The sequence below is a fragment of the Diachasma alloeum genome, unplaced genomic scaffold, assembly GCF_001412515.2.
Source record: "Diachasma alloeum isolate Michigan unplaced genomic scaffold, Dall2.0 Dall_scaffold_00176, whole genome shotgun sequence".
Lineage (NCBI taxonomy): Eukaryota > Metazoa > Arthropoda > Insecta > Hymenoptera > Braconidae > Diachasma > Diachasma alloeum.
In genome coordinates this window covers 355,263-360,655 of record NW_021680342.1, presented here as the reverse complement: position 1 = coordinate 360,655, position 5,393 = coordinate 355,263, and positions in this window count along the sequence as shown.

Sequence of the window (5,393 nt, the reverse complement as noted above, 5' to 3'; positions counted from 1 at the left end):
TAGGGGAGGGTGGGGCAAAACGGCCCCCCTTCAATTGTCAATAACTTGTGAATGACATTGTGAAAATTCCCAGTTTCAACTTCATTTTGAAGATAATTTTTCATTCTTCAAAACGAGCTCTAACTCATCCCAATCGGATTATTGAATCGGAAAATATTGACGATTGAAGGGGGGCCGTTTTGCCCCATCCTCCCCTAATTAAAAAAATCTAGCGTCAAAAATAACGCATGTCCTGCATTCATCCGTTTCCTCAAATTTTCTTTCCCGAAAGTGAAAGAATTCTTTCATCCCAAACAATTGTCATTTCCCGAGAAAATGAAAAGGGTCAGAGAAATTTACATTGAACCTGCCGCCATGTGCCCACACACACACACGGGCACAAGCAGCGGTTAGGAAAAGGACACGATGGTATAACACAACGTTGGCATGACGAGTCTCGAGTTGACGTTTCATTCCCGGTGAATTCCCGCACCATGCATACTAACTAACCCTCACAAGTGTACACGGTATATACAGCGTTCGAGGGCGGCTTCTTGGTAGCGGGACAACTATTCCTCGAATAGACGATGCCCGAGGACGAGCGGGGTGGTGGAGGCAGGGGGGCAGGGGGAGGGAAAGGGGTCGCAAAGAAACAAGTTAAGAAAGAGTGGACGGCAGAAGAATGTCGTAATCACGCGTGTGCCGGGCAAGCTCAGCTCGGGGAGGCGTCACGCCGGCACTTGACTGGACACAACCCCTTGGATTGGAGAGGGGGGACCAACTCACCACCACTCTATAGTTACGAAAGTCACCGACAGATGCAGCAACCAGTCCTACTCTTCATATTCCTCTCTTTTCAAATCAACCGCGCGGGGGAAAAGCTTGAGGAAAAATTGCGTGACAGAACGCGAAGGTGAAGCGACAGCTCATCGGTGACTTCCGATAATTTTTACGTGAAAAATCAATGGATCGAAACGTAATTTTTACCTGTGGAAACGTATTTTTTACATGATACTTTGTAAACATTCACGTGGAAAACAAGGCTTTCTGCGAAGTAGTAACGGTGCATCGCAATTACATTAAACTACGTAATTGTTAGCTAATTTACGTAGAAAAAAAGTTTTTACTTGATCGGAGAAACAAATGGATTTTCAGGAACATGTCAATAATTTTTAGGAATTTATCACTAATGATGGGTGGTACTGGACACTAATTAGAATAACTCTAATCGTCAGTGATTTATGTCACTTTAATTTGTTGATAGATTCGTTAAAATTCGAGACGGATCCCCGAAAATCAATTAAATTTTCCTAAAAATTAGTGACAATTTCACTAAAAATCAGTCACATGTCCCTGCGAATTAAAACATTGTTTTTTCTGTGATGATATAGTTTTCAGACAACTTTCGCCTTCCTGCGGTAAACTAATTTTTTTGAAAAACATCGTTTATCTCAAGGGTGATACACGGATGTAAGAACAATACATTCAACATCCCAACAATTTTATTTATCAGAAAATATTGGTAGTATTCGCGTGGGATTTACTGAAATCGCCGTTCGCCGATATCGACCTTCGATTTATCCGTGGAAATATAAATCTTTTGGTGAACGTTCGGAAGCAGGAGAGAGTCGTCTTGTGTGGGTCGTGAGCCCCCGCGTCGTAGTGCTGCGGGAGCAGGGGGAGAAACGTCTGGAGATCCATGTGTTCTCAGCTGGGAAAACCCGGGGACACGATTCCGCGGACAATTATTCCAGCGAAAAAGAGCCGAGTAGAAAAAAAAGAGAAAGAATAGCCACTATACAGTAGAAAAACTAGTATCTGAAATTAGTACACTTTTGTCTCCATTTCTAAAATGTTTAGCTTTCCAAATTCAAGTCATTTTTCATGTCTCCAATTGAGTCTTACTACAGAATTTTCTGTTTCAAATTTATGCTGTCGCATCTATTTTTCTAAATACTTCATTAATTTTTGTCACTGATAATTTTGGTTACGTTAAAACTAGTGGTCTTGAAGCAGGAATTGAATTAGGAAATTTAGAATAATAAGGTATTTTCCCTCGAAATAATGGTTAAGTCAGCCGATAAGCAAATTTTTGGGTTTAACGTCTTAAATTAAGACATCTTGAAGACACTAGTTTTTACAGTGCCGCTCCAGTGCCAAAGAGTCCACTAACAAAAAAATAACAACGACTAGGCGAAAAAAGAATGAGACTCGGATAGATGAGGATGGGAGTCGAAGGCGGAGAATAGGTGAACAAGGGGGAGCGAGGGTTAACCAAAAGTCAGGGGGTACACACGTAAGGGGAACACGTGAGCTGTGCAACGGTTTGGCCCGCAAGAGTAACGGTGGCAGTCACGAAATCGAAGCTCAGCCCGGTTAGATACCAACTTCTATTTTTAAACGGTTTCCTATTACCCATGGCAACTATCTTCCACGCGAAATCTACCCATTATTTTGGTCTAGCCTTGTTTTTCCTCACCCCCGCTCACCACTCAACAGCACTTTTACTTATCCTCTGACCCCCTCCCCCCCCGTTATCTTCTTTTTCTATGTCACCCCGGTTTCTTTTTTCACTCTTCTATCCCTGCTGGCAGTCTCAATTTTTTATTTGCTTTTATTCCGGTGTAATTGTTGGGGCCAGTCACCACTATCGCCACTACCTGCGCCGCAAAGCCTAACCATCCACTTTGCGAATGTTTCTCAGCCACGCGACCCCCGTTTATGGGATCGCGCATAGCTCCGAGGCGCCCCCCCACTACCACCACCTCAACCCCCCTCGTCTTCGGGCTGCATCTCGCTCTTCCTTCATTTCTTTTCGCCTCGATGTCCTCTCGGGATCCGGGACTGTCTCGTCCAAGATCGCCTCGTAGTTTTGGGAGATTTTGAATATTAATGAGGAAAAAAACAGAAATCCCATGGATAGTTCACTATTAATCTGCAGGAGAGAACATTAAATTCGATTTTGAGTGAAAAAAATCAGAAAACTTCAAATTTCATCGAAAATTCAATGATACTCCAAATGTGTGAGCAGCAACAAGTCGAGAATTCCCCAACTTACTCATCGAATTTTCAATGAAAACATGAATATTCAGCGCCACAGCACCCCGAATTTCCATCTAATAAAAAATTCAAGAATATAATCATCTAAAATTCACAGTTTCCACTGATTTTTCCACACGATTTCGAATTTTCAATGAAAAAATGCCCTACAATTTCGAAGAAACTTCAATACGACGCAAATTCAAACAGTTCGCTTAAATACGGCCTCTCATTCTCACATATCACTCGCATTAATTTCCCTCGCCCCACCTCATTTGGTTCTCTCACGTTCCGCACCCCCGCCCCAGGACACACCTAAATGTAATGAAAGTTTCAAGACTCGTTAGCAGAGTAGTCCGAAAATGCAAATTTGAAATAGCGCAGGATTTAGCCCCCACAGCCGTGGAAACGACTTCGCCACGCTCGGACAATCATCAACACCCAACTGCATCGAGTAAAAGTGCTAATAGAAGGGGGTCGCCGTCTAGTTGGATACCGCGTCGAGGTCGGAATGGAAAACCGGCTGGGAGGGGGCGGATGGGGTGGCCTGGAACATACCCGACGAGTTTAATTATCGGGTTAAACGTAGCGAGCGTTGATTCTGATGAGAGTTCCGGATTCAAATGTGTCTCTCTGCCGTACCCAGTCCACCGTTCGGGCAATGGGGGGCGGGGGGTGCCCCTGGGTTTCACTACGTGACTGTCACGAGGACGGGCTAGTTAACTAACTAACAGTATACGGACAGTTGACGCGGACCGAGCGAGTTTTGGGAGTAGAGACAGAGAGTAAAGTGATGGAATGGCGAGTGAGAGAGATGTCGGGGGAAAGGAGTGTGCCATCAGAGGTGGTGGGTTATGGCTGCCTGAAACACAGTCGATCCGTGGGGGAGATACGGCACGTACCTATATAAGCCCCCGATGACATTGTTCGCACTCGGATTCATATTCAAATTGGCCTAGCGCCGACGGATTGCGATTATTGCGATTATTATTGCCGCACCGTTTCGCCAAAGCGGGTCTATAAGAGAGAGAGAGGGAGAAAGTCGGCGGCAAAATGGGAGGGGGTGGAGTGGAAAGGATGTGAAACGTGGATTTTGGGTATATAACTCGTCGGAGTCACCAGGCACATCATATTTCGTGAACACAACTCTGATGGGAGTTTCGAGATTGCCATCGTCTTTCCGGGAGGACGGTGCGGTTATAGTCTTGGGCGCTTTCTTGAATCTCTAACAATAATGACGGTGGCTACGGGGGAATGAGGGATGAAAAATCGGCGGCGGAGGGGGGAGGGCGAGGTAAGCGAAGGAGAGTGTATCGGAACCACACCGGGTCCCTGGGGAAGGACATCCGAAACCGGATAAGAATCCACTGGAGGGCCCTGGGATGTAATGACATTGTACACACCAGGGGGACGCGGGGAGGAGGATGAGTGACGAGAGGAATAATAATAACGAGCGAGAGGCGCGAAAAGACGATGAGAGGGATGCTGATAGGGGAGGGGAGGGAGGGGGATGGATTAATGTACCGAGAATCGTGCCAATTAAAAATCCAATTAAAGAAAAGCGCCGGGGAGAGTTTAAATGAGAAGTTTTCGGTCCGAATCAAAATCGTTTCCAGCCGATAAAGCGAGCGTTCATTTGTTAACGGTTGTAGCAACCATTTTCACAGCTTAGTCTCTCCCTCTTTTCTTTTAATTTCTTTTATATATTTTTTTCCTCTGCACTCTCTTGCTCGCGCTCACTTTGCTACTTTAACTTGGCAGGAGCCGTTAATTTCGGCGACGGCCACGACGTTAGTTTTATCGCTCGTCATTTTTTTAAGTGCAAATGAGTTCGTTCTTTCCCACTGTATACCCCACTCTAATTCAACCCCCTCGTTCTCTCTCTCTCGCGCTCTTTACCTTTTTTGTCTCGGTGAATTTTCCTCTCCCGCGCCCACCCTGGACCAAGGATCCTCCATTATTTCTTTAATTTAAAAACGGAACGATTTCTACGCAGGGTGACTTGCTGGATTAAAAACCCCGGACGCCCTCCTCCTTCTTTTTTTTTTTTATCACAAACCCCTCGCACTACACCGTCAACCTCTTCCAGCGGGATTTTTCCTTCCCTTGTTCTCTTGCTGAGTTTTCTCTCGGTAGAACTAACGTCAGCATTTTTATTCGCACCCGATGAGTGTATATCGCTTTTTGCGGTGTTTTCTGAGAGATTAATAATTACAGTTGAATGTATCCTTGCGTTGTTTTTTTCCAAATAAGTTTATTAATTTTGGTGACACATTATGCCTTCCGGATAAAGAGGATTTCAGATTTTCATTAAAATTAATACATTCATTCATTTATTGATTTGATTTTGTCGACCCTAAATCGAATTCAATGTC